Below are 17599 nucleotides of genomic sequence, written 5' to 3'. Positions count from 1 at the left end.
GTGTATGTGTAAGTCATTCATAGGAGGAAGTAAAAGACAGTTTATGAAATATTATATATTGTCTTCTATCTTATTTGTAATTCCACAGCTACGTATTTTTTCTTTTTTTTTTTTTTTTTAATTATGAATTCGATGAAATAACATACGTCACGTGTGGAAATGTAGCTTAAGTACTAAAGTTCATGGCACGCACACTACGCATCTAATATAATTTGAACGAATTGGGCAACGTTTCAGGGAGATTGAGGAATTAAATTATCGTTCTCCTTTCGGTCTTTCTTTCGACTCTTTTGTCCCGGAGAGCGGAGGAAGACTCACGTACATTCGGTTTCAATCGATCGCAGTACAGAAAATTACGTGGTCCTTTGTCGTCTGGCTAGGTGAATGTATTAGTTCTAGCTACGCGTAACAGCCTTTGTATATTAACAATACGTTGTTTTATCGACATTGACTCAGGAAGGTATTATTTTAAAGGAAGACTTCCATGTTTGTAAAATTCCTAGTCTTCAAATATATTTAATAAAATTCTTTAATTTATGTTGTACTTCTGATATTACCCTTAAAATTTTAATATTCCCTCTTGCAGAAGAAATTTTCATTTAAATGATTCGTGCAAGCTCACAGAGAAAAATGGATTTCTCAATCCAGTGGCACATTATTGCGAATCAATCCGCCGATAGTTTGAAAAATTGGATTCCATCAGGGAGCTTCTTAAGTAAATGAAACAGACAATTTAGTAAAACAAATGAGTAGATCGGAAATGACGTTATTTAAGGATTAAAATGTAAATACTCTTTCGTTTTGCTCTTTACTCAATTACATCATAAATTTCATGGGAATCGATCGATCGCAAAAATGACATTTAAGTGATGAGATATTCTGTAAGTAAGCAGCTACCAGACATTTTTTTTTAGTAACGTGACATTTGCGTTAGGCAACGTGCGTTACCAATCGATACAAGTTTTTAAAAATGCACTTCTGTAGGCAGAGATTACTAAAAATAAGTGTAACATTAAACGTTATTCTTTTATAAAAAAATTGGACTCAATTAACGACTAAAGAACATTCCATGTTTATCTACTCCGCGTCCCGTATTTATAAAAAAAGGACAGTCGAACTGCAGTGCACTCGCTACGTAGTGCGCGTGTTTCGCATCGTAACTACCAAAGACAAAACGGAAAAGTTTAAATAATATTGAAAAACGTTAATTAAATTTCCCGTGGTTTTCGTGCTTTGAAAATTTCTGTGTTCTGATAGAATCGATTTATTCTGTAACATACAAATGGAACCATTTTGAAAACTATGATGAAACCATGTCGAAAACTAAATCGATTGTGTACCTTGCGAAATTCAATGATATTTGTTTCTTTTAGCTTGATTGCTTCAATTTCTATACGTAACTAAATATTTCACTGTTGATTAGATATATCGATCAATGGAATATTTTACACCAGAACCTTGCAATCGGAGATGTGAAAAATTTCTGATGATACAATATATGGGGTGGAAAATAGAACTATCAAGAGAAAAAATAATTTGGAAACATTACGAGAACTTTGGAGAAGGAAATCCATAAAACGAAGCTCTGGTATTTCACCTTAATTACGATTAACTAGGACATTTCTGAATTAAAGGTATTCCCTGTACGTGTAGTCGACGTTTAATTACAATTTTTCAGCAGATACGCGTAATAGAGTTTATTATTTATCACTGGAACACTATGACAGGTGAAAGACGTGGAAATATAAAACAGTTTCAGAGTTCTCTATTTCATGAATCGAAACTGAAATTCCGCTATACGTTTCCAGCGTTTAAATCATAACCTGTGTCGTGAATACGATGTCTAAAGCTTTAAAACCATATAAATGGGAAACTTATCACAGTACACATAAACGTGTCACAGAATCGAAATGTAAACAATAAGCGTAAAAACGCACAGACAGAAAGCCACATGATAGTTTTAATCCTTTCAAATATGTGTCTAGTTCGAATTGAATTTTTATGACAAGTCACGTTCACCGTGGTAAATTTCACCACTGAACAAGATAAAACTTTAACAGCAGTTGACAGTGGTTTTTGGCAAATAGTACAGTTATCCGTTACGAGCGATTCTGCGGTAAGTACAACAAACGAATATAAAGAACGACGATCAACACAGAAACACTATTCGGTAGTATTACATCTTTCATGCCTTCTATTATGTACTAGATTTTATGACTTTCAATGCGTTTTTATCATTGTAGAAAGTATAATGAATTTTTAATAATATGAAACGCGGAATACTATCTTATAAAAAAATAGCAGAGATCTGGCTTATGTCACTGTACTTCTCAAGCTTTCAAATAGCAAAGAGGAAAGTGGAAAATAGAAAGTACAACCGAAACAGTAAATGTAGCAAGTCAAATTAGCTGACTTTAAGTATGAAAGTTGTAGAAACTTCATATATAAACTACAGTATGAAAGTTGCAGAAACGCGGAAACAAGAAAAAGAAGAATCGAGTATAATTGCAAAAAACGGGAAGCGGAGTGGAGCGCGGCGGAAATGCGGTTCGATCGTATTTACATTATCAGACGGATAATCGACGATGCAGCGATTCCGCAACAGAACCCATTGTCTTCGGTTTAACAGCTTAAAATTGATTACGCTTTGAAACGCAGCACTCAGGGGAACCCGGGCCCTGAATCGCGACGGCGACTTCCGGCCCGGGGGAAATCGAACGACACGAACGATACATCCGGCTGAGAAGATGGCGAAGGATTATGAGACTTTCAATACGGACTGGCCATTGTTACAAGCAAGATCGTTAACTTCATAATGACACAATTGATAAGGAGGCTGGTTCGCGTCCCGTGAGCACACGGGTCACTGCCCTGCAGAGGAGCACGTTCTATTACGGTTCAGTGGTTCTCACGTGCCGTTTTCTTTATTCACTTACCAGTACCAAGTTTTTGCCTCGTTTCTATTCTCTGCCCATTTCACGATACAACGAACCATGGCAAAAAATTAGGAAACCTTCTCGCGATTGAGTTTATTGGGACGTGCTGTAACAATCGTGTTAATTATTTCGAGTTCCTACAGGTATTCGTGTTCTTATTATTTTATTTTCTCTCGTTATTTCCAATAAGAATGTTTCGTATTACTAAATTTATATGGAAGTAAGTGAAATAAATCGTTTTTCTTCATGTTCAAATTTTGTGTGAAAATTTCAGTTTATAATAAGGAGATAGAATTTCTTAAGATAAAAGTTAATAGGTTAAGTCATCGTACACGTACTAAATAGCATGATGAATACGTCTTTGAATGTTAACACATCATAATCTTGAGTCATGGCTCTCAGCTCTTAACCTTACTCTTTGTTTTCACTGTTTAATATAATGTGTCGGCTGATTTTCTCTGCAAAGCACTTAGTTCTCGTTAAAAGTTCATTAATTTGATTCATCCTCGAAATGCTCATGCTGCAGCAAGAAACCGCCACTGGAATACACTTCATTGTTACAACGAGTCTTTGAGCTTCTTGCCCGGATTCCCGTAGCTGGATCATTAACTGCTTAGTACTAGAGTTATGCTCGTATGTCGCTGTTTTAATTAAGGACTCCTCGACTACGCTGTAATAAATTACCTTTACTTTCCTAGCGCTGTTTATCGAATCCAGCAAGAGAATTTGCAACGATACGTTTAATCATCGTGCTTTACAAAATCAAGAATAGATCGAAATTTATGGCTTTATAATCAATAGAACTATTCATCTGCATAGTATGTATTTTAGTGTCACTTAATTTTTTTCTCCTATGCATAGACGTCAGAAGTTTTGATTTTTTACGTTATGTGTGTGACCTTTTACCGTATTTAATACTTGTCTCAAAAGATTAGTGATATAATCTTGTATATGACTTTTATTAAATTTGGTATAATCTCGAGTAGTCTTGGCGTGACCCTAAAATAGTTTGCAGCGACTTTTAATAATTTTCAGATGACCTTAAGCGAACTTGATTGCAACTGGATATCTGTTGTATAATCTTTAATTAACCTTGAAATCACTTTGGAATAACTTAAATGACTTTCTCCGGAAGAGACTTGCCGAACGGAAACGACCTTCGAAGCACGAAAAGACAATATCACAACTCATCATCTCGTGGCGAGGAAATTTATTTCACTTGCATTCGTATTGCATAAATTTTCTATTTCATATTTCGTTACAACCGAATTCTGATTCAGCTTGAATCCGCGTAATTCCGCAGAAAAAATATTCATCAAAAATTTATCCATACGAGTGATTCAATTTAAATAATGTTTATTAATAATATTCCCAAAAAATGAAATCTGAAAATAATGGGGCTATGTCTTTTAATCGTACCAATCTAAATTTTTCAAGCAAAGAAAACTGAATTTCAGACGCAATATTCACTAGCATTTGAAATGTTTGACTCTCGTTTCCGCGTACTCCTTTTACTCGCAATAGCTACGGGCATAATTACCAATTAAAATTGCCAGTACAGTGCCGTTGGCCCGGCATTGATTGGTCATATTGTGCGTCGAATTGCCTTCTTTTAGGTACATTATATATTTACCAGTATATTACTCCGAATTAGTCGTTCGCGAATATTTTACGAGTCTCTTCGATGAAATTCCATGTTTTTCATGACCTTTTTTCTGTCAAGTACTAGTAATAACGAAGCTATCTTTTTCTTAAATTGTCCATTTCCTATCTATGTTGCTTCTGCTTAATATTCCGTTAAAGCTTTTTTAAATAATTTCGCGTATTTATTCTTTGCTTTTATGCTTGCAAGATAAAAGTGTTTTGCGAAAATAGATCCTTTTAAAATGAAAATATAGCGATCATAGCGTGCTATTTGCATAGATATCCAACTGATTTTATATGGGCAGTCTGAAGTGTTTTGTTTTTCATGTATTGCTTTTGAAATACAATAGTTCTTCGATACAGGTATATTAATATGTTGTACACATACTGCGCTATACCGATATGTATTTTATCTGCAGTTTTTACGCTGTGTATCACACAATCCTGTTTCCATACGCGTTAAATTACTAAATCGAAAGGAAATTCGAAATCAGTGGACGAAAAACAAAACTATACTACGACACCTACAAAGTATAACATAAAATATAATAATAACTGTAAAATAGAAATGTGTCTCAATACTGCTGCGGCCAGAAGTATAGTATTTCAATCATCCTACCCTTTTTCACCCTCCATTACCAACCCACACAATTATCAGTAATCTCACCACGGAAATCATCCCGATCCGTAGCATTGAGGGTGACCAGCTATTTATACGGTATACATCACACAAATAACGTGTTTTAATCCGTATACTAATCCATACTTTTACGCTAATCCGTATGATTTATGCATCGACCGTCGTTCATATACCTCAACTTGACACATGTCATCCGTGGACAGAGTCGTTCATCCATGTTCATCCTAGTCACACAGCAATCTCCTGTAGGGTCTTTCTTGGCCCCCGGTGACTCGTTCTCCGGGGCACAATCTGGCGGTGGTGTCGAGACGTCTACCTGACGGCCGCGATTTCAGCACGTATCCACAGCTGTAAATTGCATTTTGCAGGGGGCAGTGCGATTATGTGCACGTGGCCTGTCCCTACAAAGGCGTATTCAGGGACCGCATTATGTGTCGGTCTCTTGCATCCGTCGACAACGGCAGCGTGTCGCTAGAACACGAACACCGAGGCCGTTTGTGTGACACACTAGCTCGTACTGCATCACGGCTGCACTCATACCGTGTCACGGATGCACACACACTGTATCATGGACGCACTCATACCATGTTACGGATGCACGGATGCGTGCATCCAGGCTGTGAGGTCCGCGCGGATCTCCGGATCGACCGGATTTCAATGGATTCCGAAAACGGCGTTCTTTTGTGCGACTCTCGCTTTGGGATTCGATACTTGTTGCTTCCTTGCACGGTGGCTTTCGCGCGGCTGGCTGCGTTTATTGCACAATGTTCTCTCTCTCTCCGACGAACCAACGACACCGTGAAATTGTGCGCACCGTGTGGATGACCGACAAGCTGGGAATCGCCCGGGTAACGCCGATATCGCGATATTAACTCAATCGTATTACCTAGGAACGCGCCACGCACGCGGAATAATAATAGGATAGAGCGTCGTTGGTAAAGGCTAGTTGAAGTCACCCTGTTTTTGCCAAGATTTCCTAAGTCTCGAGGAGGATACGGGTGGCGCTTAGAAATGGCACTGTAAGACGGTTAGCTGTTGGTCACGATGCTGCTTGCTGAACTTTTCTGGGTATATATGGTGAGACTTAGCGAAAATTGAGGTTGAGTGCTGAGGGTGCGTTTATCTTATTGCCAGGAAGCTGCAGGTTGACGATGGAAGAATTCGAGGTAATACGGAGGTGATGGAAATTTTAGGAAGGAAACGGAGCTATTGTAGTTTAAATTGGGAGATACTGAATGAAAATTGTAGAGTTTGTGACAATTGTTTGGAGGAGAAATATAAACTGATATTCTATTTTGCCATTGATTTTCCATTGGTGTTCGAGCATATATATTTGTTAAAAATACAGTTAAACTTCAATATCTTTTTTAAATACATATGTAAATGCGTAGTTTAGACGCGTTCGCTGTATTGGATCTAGATTCCATTCAGTTTCATCAAAATAGTCGATAAAAAGATACAGTTCACTTTTAAACGCGATAACGTATGGAAATGGTATCGCGATATCCCATTGCAATTTAATAAACCAAATATGTGGATATATCTCATACATATATTATATCTCTCCCGAACACTATCACAAATAAATAATGCAAAATACTGTCTTCTAGTATAAACTTACATTTTCTACAATTGAATACTTTAAATATCTATCTAACAATACGTCCCTCTTATACATAGTTCTCAACAGACGAAGGCATTACATTTATTAACGACCACATAGACTACTGATAAAATCATCCTATTCCCAGTTTCACCACTTATTACGCGATACCATGTACATCTGTAGTACTTTACTAAATTACTTCCACCGAGCACACGATACATCATTCAGCATCTTACTACGATCAGCGCAAAAAGTAACGTATATCAGTATCCTACAACGGCATACCAATTTAACGTAGGAACGTTAGAATTTATAGAAGCGCGATGGCGTGAAGCTTGAAGCTGACACGTCGAGCACGCGATACGCGCGTACTTCAATTTTTTCGGGAGACTAGTGTTTGTAAATTATCAGTGCGTGGTGGAGCGTGCGGCTCGCGACGTTGCAGCTGCTTGAATCAAACATTTAAGCTCGTCAGAGTGCTGAATGTCTGAACAGTCGCGCGCTTTCGTTGCGCAAAAAAGTGGCATACGCGAAATTTGCTCGCGGGCTCGCGCGGAAACATGCATAATGCGGATTTAACCGCGCGGTCGGAACAAGCTTTCCAGAAGCTTCCGCCGCGAACGGTGCCGCCTATCGATCCGCCGCTCGTCGAATTCAAATCGCCGCCCGTGGAAATTGTAATTTCGTTCGTCGACTCGTATTAAATCGCCCTGTCCGTTTGCCGACGCTTTTCCGCTGCAGCGAACAACTCTCGAGGCACATGGACGTATTAACGAGAGTCAAGCTCTCCCGCTTTTCCCTCGTCGATTCTCGTTTCGAGATGTTTGGCGTCCATTAAGATGTGAAAACAGTCTGTTCATCGGGGTGTTTGAATTGTTGCTGGAGAAATCTCGTTGCAACGTCGACATTTCTTTCTTTCGTGTTCTTGTTAACGTTCACGGGCCGTGAAAATGCTTGATAATTTGAGTTCTATGTAGGGAAATGAAATAAATAAACGCGTACTGTAATCCTTTTTCATTCCTTCTTTTCTCATATTAATTGGAGATTCGAGATTTCACGAGTTGGACTCTCTTGTGTAATAATATTTATCAACTAATAATATTAGTAAATTGAATATAGGTGAAGTGTACTTTTGAAAGAAATTTTATTTTGCAAGTGTTTTAACAGATTCATCATGAATTGCAAGTAGAATTCACTGACAATTAGTTTTTAATTTACCCATGTATAGTCCTTTTGCACCAATATTATCCTTCGAAAGTCTGTTTCCAATGTTTCGCATAGAAGTTTTTTATTTAACGTTGTTTGTTTGTAATCCATTAAGCAGAGGGATTAAACTTACTTGTTTTCTCCGCCTACGTTGTTTCTTTCTTTTATAGAAAAAGTTAAAACTTCGCTAATGGATTTTATGATGAGAAATCTTAGCATTGTCGGTACGGTTGACTGTGCGATTATTGTAATTTATCTATTTTATTTAAGCCTTTATTAACTATCTATTATTGTACAAGTTTTTGGAATTGATACATTGGTACATGCACCGAAGTATATATACTCGAAACGATAACAACTCATTTGAATACTCTCTTCTACGTATCCAATAAAGATTAATATCAACGATATAAATGAATGTGAAATATGCAAATTATAATTAACATATTTATTTATTTTTGCGAAAGAAAGCAATATTTTACTTACTCGATGACAACTAATTTCCATTTTAATTCGAAGTAGAACTGCATTTATTTAAGCACGTTGAGGGACAAACAGACCTATAATTGAAGTTCATGTAATAAGCATTCACCGACTACTCACGTTCAAATTACAATAATAGAAGTTCATGTTTAGATAAGTAGATTCAATCGTCACTAACTAAAATTTCCTCGCAATAAACTCTGGACATGTAAATCAGCTTCCACTATACTTTCAACCCTCGTACCTATCCTTCAACGCTCTCATGGAACCTTCTTCCCCAATTTATAAAAATCTCACATCGTCGTACACTACGTCCTACGTGTTTCTAAATTTATTCGCTGGTCGCTATACAAACGGACATACATATCCACACACGTACTCAGTCTCTCACTCACGATGTATTCTCCCTTAAAAAGCCTCACTCAGGCATTATCCTCGGTTGTCTCGTCTGCAACGCGTTTCCACCGATGTTCCGACACGGTTACATCCCATGAAGTCGTACAAAGGATGGAGAGTACGTTCGTGGCCGGTTAATTCTAGCCAGTGTTCGCGTGCGAATCGACGTTTACATCATTTCGCTCTTAACACGTCACTGTTGGCCCCGGTCGAAAAATAGGATTCATTTGAATAAATCGCAGCGAATCGCACCACTCCGAGCCACGTCGATGCCGTTTAAAATAAAATCAGGGATTTTGAGCGTTACGAAGGGTTCGAGGAACGGCGGCTGATCGACTCGAGCCGGAATAAACCAGTGGCAATATCGGCCGAACAAGTTGCCTCCCGCAGAAATTGAAAATCCGCATTCTACGCTCGCTCACGGTATAAACGTTCCTTATTCGCTTATTCGCCGGCGTCGTTGAAATACCTCGCACGTTGTCCGATCGTCGACGCCGGTGTTTACCGAGAAACGAAAGTCTCGGTGAATTCGGGATGTTGCCAGCGCTAACAGCGGCAGCCACGCACGGATCCCTGGGAAAATTCACCTCGTAACTTCGGACCTGGCTTCCTCTTCGCCTCGCTTTCTCTTCCCTCCTCTTTCTCTTGCTCTCCTGTCATTCGCTTTGATCTCCGAGTATTTGCGAATATGCAGGCAAATTCACGTGCGTGCCTACACGCAACCGTCTGCGCGCTTGTTCGAGTACGGGTTCTGGAAGATTACAGAATTCGCGGAATTAGGCGCCACCAAGGTGTACACGCGTGTTCTCGTTGCTGATGGCTTTGCGAGCTGCATGCACGATCGACCCTCGTGTAAAGAGATTCTTGGTGGAAGTATAGAATCTTCGGGTGGAAGTAGACAGAAAAGAAGAATCACTAAAATGAAATTCTTGTGCACATTGACCTGTGGTATGATGCAGTAATATTGGAAACTAGAATTATTTGTTGTCAGAGGTTTCGTTATAAAATTCCACGTTTTAGAATCATTTTCGTTTCGATTTATATCGAATGCTATTGACAATATTGTATAAATTTCTACAGAAATACAATTTTTATTCTTAAGACTATAGACAGCTGATGACAGATTAATTGATTCTACTCTTTGCCACTATAAACCTAAAATACTCGAATGATCTTAACGTAAGTTAAAAAATACATCCACTTTAATCGCTTTCTCGCGTCTTCTAAAATATACTCGCGGAACTAAGGTAAAGGAGTATGTGTCCGAATTCATGCCAACAACGTAAGTGAAGCGTAAGCAAATAAATGCATAGAACTACCTGTTTATCGTTGTATTATACGGTCCTCGGAAAAACCGCATTACTTACGAGATAGCCTAATATTATCCTTGAGTTCTGGTTGAACAGCGACCGGAATTACGATGGAATGGGTGGCAGGCACGCAATACTCTCGACAGGCGCTCGCGGTAACTGCTCTATCCGGTGTTCTCTTTTTCGAGTGCATGGTCAGCGACTATGTATATTATTATGCGGAACTGACGATAACAATAACGATAATAAGAGAAAGGATCTTACCTGGAGAATTGTTCATCGATTGGTTTTCGAACTTGCGACACGCGACTTTATTTCACGAGATAAAATGAACGATGGAAAAGGAAAGTTTATTGACTACTATCATTTCGAGAATTTCATGTTGAGAATTCTGTTGATATTTAATGATTGAAACTTAATTGCTATCAGTATAAAGTAAAGTGTTAAAATGACACTGTATGGTGTTAGATTTTTATTTTTATCAAAATAACAGCAATTTAAAATAACAATACATTTATTGTTATTCTTATTTTTTTTATTAGTTCTGCAGTGGTATTTATCCTCAAATGGAATCATTATTCATTAAGTCGATTAACAAAGTCTCTTCACGTTGAACACAAGCTTCTTGATGGATCATTGTCGTAGAATATCATCCCGTGGAAGATAAGTTCCGTGTTTTTATAATTAATAGTACTTCCCCCCTTACTAGCTTGTTATTAGAACACTAAATTAAAAAGTTTAAAAATGAGAATAAAAAGCAATCTTTATTTTTGTCTGTTCCAGGTTGGTACACTATTTCCCTGACATAAAACTACAATCTAATTTTCGAGAATCAGATCCGTGTCTCAATTTTCCATAGCGTGGGTTCTCATTTATAATTGGGTAAGAGTAGACGTTCTACAAATTACGAATACACTTTGAACTATAATTCGTTTGGAAGTAGTTTGCGAGTCGTATCGAGTGAAATTGAATGTTAAGCCATGATCCCGCGTGATTTTTTCATCACAAGCACGATGAACACCGAGTTAACTTCGTTTAATTTCTCGCTAACATAATCAGATTTCGAAATATTACGAGCCGTGTTTGCCGTGCACGCAGTTTATCCGAATATTCAGTTAAATCAAGCACATTAATCTTACCAAAGGGAACGCTGGTCGATTCGCGGTGCAAATTATTTTTAAACTCTACGTTCGAAAATTGAAAATTAACTGAATAAACCCACGAGCTACCCTTTTTTACTCTCCTCTTTCTTTCCTTTCTCTATTTTTACTTCACGCACGTAGTATGTTAGTTGGACGATGAAAAAGGCTACAAAAGTCTGTCTAAAGCAACGCGTCGTACCCAATTAGGAGGCTTAACAACGCCAGCCAATAACGTAACAAACAAAAATGTTATTTTAAACGTATCCGTTAATGCGCATCGACGCGTTTTATTTAATTAAAATTCTACAAATCACTTGCCTTCCTGTTTGTGTGTTCGTCAGTCCTCTCCCCCTATTTACCACCGCTCCTCTTTCCGTCTGTTTGGATGCGTTAATTAAAACCGGCAGTAAATTAATTGCGTGTTTTTTCTACGGCCGCTTTGACGAGAGGCACGGAGCGTCTCGAAAATTCGAAGGCTCATCAAATTACACCGTTAAACGTTGCAGCAAAATTTCACTCCCTACCTTTGTTCTTCGTAATCGCGCACGTTCCTGTCTGCATTTAAAATATCACAAGGGACGAGGGGAACTCCGCACGGATCAGAAGGGTCCTGTTGATGTGGTTCCTCGCGATTCTCCGTCCCCTGGAATGTCGGATTGACGTCGGAACACGTTTATATAATGAACGACGATTCATGTTGGATGTCCTCTTCGTGCTTGCACGAGGTTTATTTAAATGAACAGGACGAGATGTTATTACGGAAAACGTATCTGGGAGAGCCTTTTCAAAGGGGTGAAATTAGGTAGGGTGAAATTAGGTAGGGTGTAATCAGGTGGAAGATTGGTTGGTAACTGGTCAGAAATATGAACTGTAATTAACGTCAAAGCATATTGCGGTTTACAAAAATAGGAAGACAAAGGCTTTTTAAGGTGTTTAATAATACTTGAAAATATCTTATGAAAGTTTTTTGACCGTGTAATCCTCAAGGGGATAACAAGAAATATAACGAAGTCGGCATTCTTGGCATTTGCCGCTATATTACGCAAGAAAATGAGAATCGCAGTTGAGCTTTTGACACTCCCACTTCTAATCTCATCTAGATTCCCATTACGTTAATCGTTTATTAAAGATGTAATCAAAAGCAGAGCGTAAATCTCTCTTTCCGTTTCGTTATTATTATCACGATATATTATGTAGTATTATGTAGCATGACAGTAATTTTCTTTCAGACATCCCCTTTGTAAACGTAAAATTTATACATCAATTTATTTCATACTATACATCGAATAATGACTTAACAACAAAATATTTCAGAGTCACGACGCTATATTTATTTCAATGCGGCACCCTCGCCCTATCTAACAATATGTTCGTGAATACTTTACCCAACCCTCAAACATCCCAATACCTCTTTCGTTTACATAAAAACCCTGCCATCAATCAATTTCATTTAAACAGATCATACACACCACCACAAAAAAGTATCCATCCCATAAATAGGACACTCCCAAGAAGTTTCAGCAAATCTGTCAGGAGACAGAGTTCTGTCCCTGTAGTTACAGCACATAGTGAGCGAGTGTTGTTTCGGACATTGACGAATTTGATTATTGAATATTAATTCTTCTTCGCTTATCAAATCGGAGGTTCTCCCAGAGACAGGCTCGTTAGTTTTGAAATATCGACGCTGAGACCCAGTTCGATGTTTTCGTATCTCTAGATCTTCCCTTCGACAATTCATAGGCGAGTTAAAAAGAAAAATATATGTACTATTACGCGTCTGAAGACGAGTAGTCACAACAAGCGAGCGTATTAATGGATCGTTCGTTTTAACTATTTTACGCAACGGGCAAAGCTGTCGCGAATGAATAATAGCCTGGTACCCTACCCACCCATTTTTCGCCATCTTCGTCTGTGGATTAATCGATAGTCTGCAAGTGTTTTCCTTTATTCGCGGCGAATCTGTCCGCTTGCTCGATTTAATTGATCGTAGACAAGAACGCGCCGCCTCTTTGGTTCGGAGAACGCGAGACCCGCTCGATTCTGTGACGCTTTAACGCAGCCGGAATTATTCATGTCACGTAGCCCGCGTTTTATGCGGTATTGACGCCCTGCTCATACTCTCCTTTCGTATCTCCTCTCTTTTCCTCTCTGTCCTTCATGAGGCGGGGAAAAACGCGCGCCAAATGCTTCATGAAAAGAAGACCGTGCACGGTTTTATTCGTATAATAGGGTATAGCTCGCAGCGTATGGAGCTTGTTGGAGCACCGAGACGAGCTATTGGATTCTCTCTGATTAATTTTATCGTTCCGAGGAAATTTGCGGGCGTTAACGATAATGGAGTTGCTTCCGACGCCGCTCGCCGCTATTATGTTGTGATCGTTCGTTCCCCGTTCCCTATTTACAGGCATATGAATTCGTTTTTGTTCTCGTGAAGACTTGACATTTAGGCTGCATTCTTTCACCGTGGCAAACTTTGCGTGTATGGATAGGGGAATTATGCATTTCTACGTAGATGAAAATTCGTAATATCTGCCGATACGACATAATTACGATCATACCTTCAATAATGAAATTTTCAGGATTTATAGAACCAACAAGAGCACTAAATTTGATTTCAAAATCTCGCAATCTTTTTCCAAGGTTCTGGTATGGTTTAAGCAAAAATCGCGAGCTTCGAATAGATCATATCACTCCGTTTCGATCACTAGGATAAGTAATTACAATTACTCGTGTTGATTTTTCCGATGCTGTACTTGTGAACAATGATAAATTAGACTGTGGACGATTGTGAAAATTGATTACACCCAGCGATATCTCGTAGAGATAGCGGTTTATGGTAGCACTTTGTTATAGTCAGTACTGTATATCGTGTGGTCTTCTTGGTCAAGCACCAAAATATTTTACTACAATCGAGATATCTTGAGCTCGAGTAATTTTGAAGTAAGTTACTTAGGTGAGATAGATACAAATTCTGATCTTGTGCTTTAAGCGCGTATTTGTATTAGTCGTGTAAATCAAAATTCATTTATTTTGACAATATATAGTTAATGAAACGATAGTAGCACAAATATTTTTTTAGATATTTTAATTATTTCAAGCTTCATTATCTCTGATATCGTATTATGTATTAAATTTAATCGAATACCGTCTTCAGCGTTAATTAATCGTTGATTGATCTCTGTATTTCCAGAGGATTAAATAAACAGTATTTATCCAGAACTCTATCATGTTGTACCTACCTAGATCCCGAATAATATTTGTCTGACACTCGATCAGTACCGATACCGGATTAATTATTGAGATTTTAATTTCATTCAATTCATTTTACGATAAATTTATTCTACATATATAGATGAAGTGATTATGCCATGTTATGCATAGCCGCAGTAAAGATAATATAGACAGTAAATTTTGAAGCTTCGTTTCTTCGATCACGTATTCTCTCAACATTCTTATCAAATATCCATATCAAAGTAAATTTATTCAATTATCATCGAAACTCTGTCTGTCGAAACAATTCGGACAGATTTCTCCTTTCGACAATTACACACGCTAACTTTCTACGCAAGATGATAGACAGAGGTGACGAGAAACTTTCACAGTAAGGTGAGCAAATCTCGGTTCGGTCGTAGGAAACTCGAAAATATCGCGTCTGTCGCACTCGTTACTGTACCCGCGCGAACTAATTACGACAAAAGGGAATATATGTTACGTTACGGAATTATGAAAGTTCTGTTGTAGGTACTTGCCCGCGTCAACTAATTGCGACACTCTAAGACATATAGATACCTACGGCGAGACAACGAAGGAGCAACGTCGTGCAGACTTCCCGACCAAGTTTCCAACGGTGTTTTGTACGTTCTGTACGTGTACAGAGCCACGAACAACAGTAAAATACAGAGACGTTCTGGGCCTCTGTATCTAATTTAAATGCGAACACGTCTCAAAGTAAGGCTCTCTCGTGCAACCTCGATAATACCGCGTTTGTCATCGGTTGTAGTTACTTGTTCACAAAGCTTGCTAAAGGCAACAGGTATACCTCTCGTTTAAGAAATTCGTGGATTTTTCGATAGAAAGTTAATTAGCGAACGATCTCTTAGGCTACTTCGAAATGAATAGATTAGAATAGAGCCAGAAACAAGCTCACGAAAGTATACGAATGCTTTTACAAATATATTATGTGTTATGCGAAACATTTCAAAATTATATCAGTGCTGTTATGAGACTCGACTATCATAATTGTATTGGTAATATTTGAAACAAATCTGAAAATATATATCGTACGAACAAGAATCGTTTCAAATAGCACGTTCTTCATTTCTAAGCGTTACATACGCGCGATAGCAACGAACTTTATCATACATCGTCATCAATGCGTCAGCGTTCAATGTATTCTTAACGTATCGAATAATGCAAACTTTAGATAATGCAACACCGAAGAATCGAGCGCAGATTAATCGAAATATTACTTTATCAAAGGAGATGTGAACAAGTATTCGAGGAATCAGAAGCATTAGATGCATCCATCTATCGATCTCCTACTGCTTTATTCATACAAAATGTTTATATTTCTACACCTCGTTGTGATATAGGCACTTCATGAAACACGCGCTCTAATAAAAAGTTGTAGAAAAGGAAATACGATGAAAATACGCAAAAAAAATTAAAAAGGAAAGAAAGCTAGACCTTAGTACACGTAGCTGTACAGAGTACATATGGACGATAAAAAGTAAGCCAAAAAATAAAACTAAATTATTGCCAGCTAATGTTCGTGAAACAATTGTAAGATATATTATTCAATCCCTATATTAGGTTGATATTTTGTTAATCCTCGACATCTTCAATATTTTTCGCATAGAATATGTAGTTCTTTCGTTTTTCTTCTTTTTTAATACAGAAAAATTCTTTAAAGCAACGTCGCATAATCATACGTTTTTTTACCTCCATCGGTATAAATGGTTTTCTAAGCACGGTCGGGTTGAAGTTACGCTTTAGAATAAAAATTCTCATTATTCATGCACCGTCGGAGTAATCCCGTGGCAAACACGGAACGTTTAAGCCGCGTTCTGGAAACGTATTCTTTACAATGCACATACGTGAATACGCGGCTAAAGAAGTTTGTCCGCTTGGATATTTCCTTCTTGTGTCGCTTCTCTGTTGCTTGTCTTACGTGTAAAGCAAGAAGAAAATAAAGGCCATGATAGAACGAGACGTAATTTTTTCCTGGATTTCTGAGACCTCCAAGAGACTCGCGGCGGCCGCCTACGAAAACCACCTTCTATTCTTCTTTACTCGCCGTGGGGAATTCATTACGCTTCAACTACAACCTTGTTGCATTCCTTTCCCCGTTTCTCCTATTATTTTTCCCTTCTCACTCTCCTCCTCTTATCCCTTTTTCCTTTTTTCTTCTGTTTCTTCTTGCTCTTTTCCAGTTAGTAATTCGATATTTATACACGGCGATACAGTTGTCGCGTAAAACGCCTGGAATTAAACGAATTAACACATTCCACTACCATAAAATAGCCAGACACACGCTTAATTTCAGCTAATTTCACCTTTTAAAAATGTTACACCGTTCTCATTCTCGTTTAATTCGCCCTAATATCCCATCTTCCTCCTCGCCTTTAAAAACCAAGCATTTAATTAAAGTTTATTCTATCCATCATCTGTCTTCTTAAAACGTACCTTCTTACTTTTATTTCCTCTCATTGATCGTCGTTTCATTTCCCTAGCATCCTTGCTATCACGCACAATCATCTGTCTATGTGATTTATGTGGTTTTCTCCAATTCGAACAAGGTTATCCTAGTTTAGAAAAGAAATTTTTACAACCGCTCCACTTTTCGTAGCTCGATCGATGAACCACAGAAATTTTACGATCGCTGTAGCTTTATTATCACCACCACCATCCCCGTTTTACGAAACGAGATCCAATTACCCACTGGCCGAACTGGTAACAAGAACTCTGCACAGGACTCGATTAGTTCGCGTTTGCTTCTATCGTTTACGAGATTATGTAAATTTGACCGCGATTCCATGGTCCAACTGCGTTCAAAGAGTTCAATTGAATCGTTTTTGGGGAGTTTTCAAGTTGCTAGTCACGGCGCGTATGGTTCTAAGCTTTGCTACTATGTGATCCTCGCGAAGAATTCAGAAAGTTCGCTCTGATTAGAATAAAAGTACTTAAAACTGTTTCCTACTTGATATTAGTAATTTCTTTTCTACATCATTGATGAT

At 38.2% G+C, this 17599-nt stretch overlaps 1 protein-coding gene across 3 annotated transcripts in view; it reads left to right on the top strand.

The window, feature by feature from the left end:
* Positions 1–17599, top strand: part of LOC132914981 (uncharacterized) — a 292404-nt gene that overhangs the window by 143411 nt on the left and 131394 nt on the right. The window lies entirely within an intron of this gene.

This window comes from Bombus pascuorum, chromosome 1 (assembly GCF_905332965.1).
Source record: "Bombus pascuorum chromosome 1, iyBomPasc1.1, whole genome shotgun sequence".
Taxonomy (NCBI): Eukaryota; Metazoa; Arthropoda; class Insecta; order Hymenoptera; family Apidae; genus Bombus; species Bombus pascuorum.
This window is presented reverse-complemented; position numbering and strand designations above follow the sequence as displayed.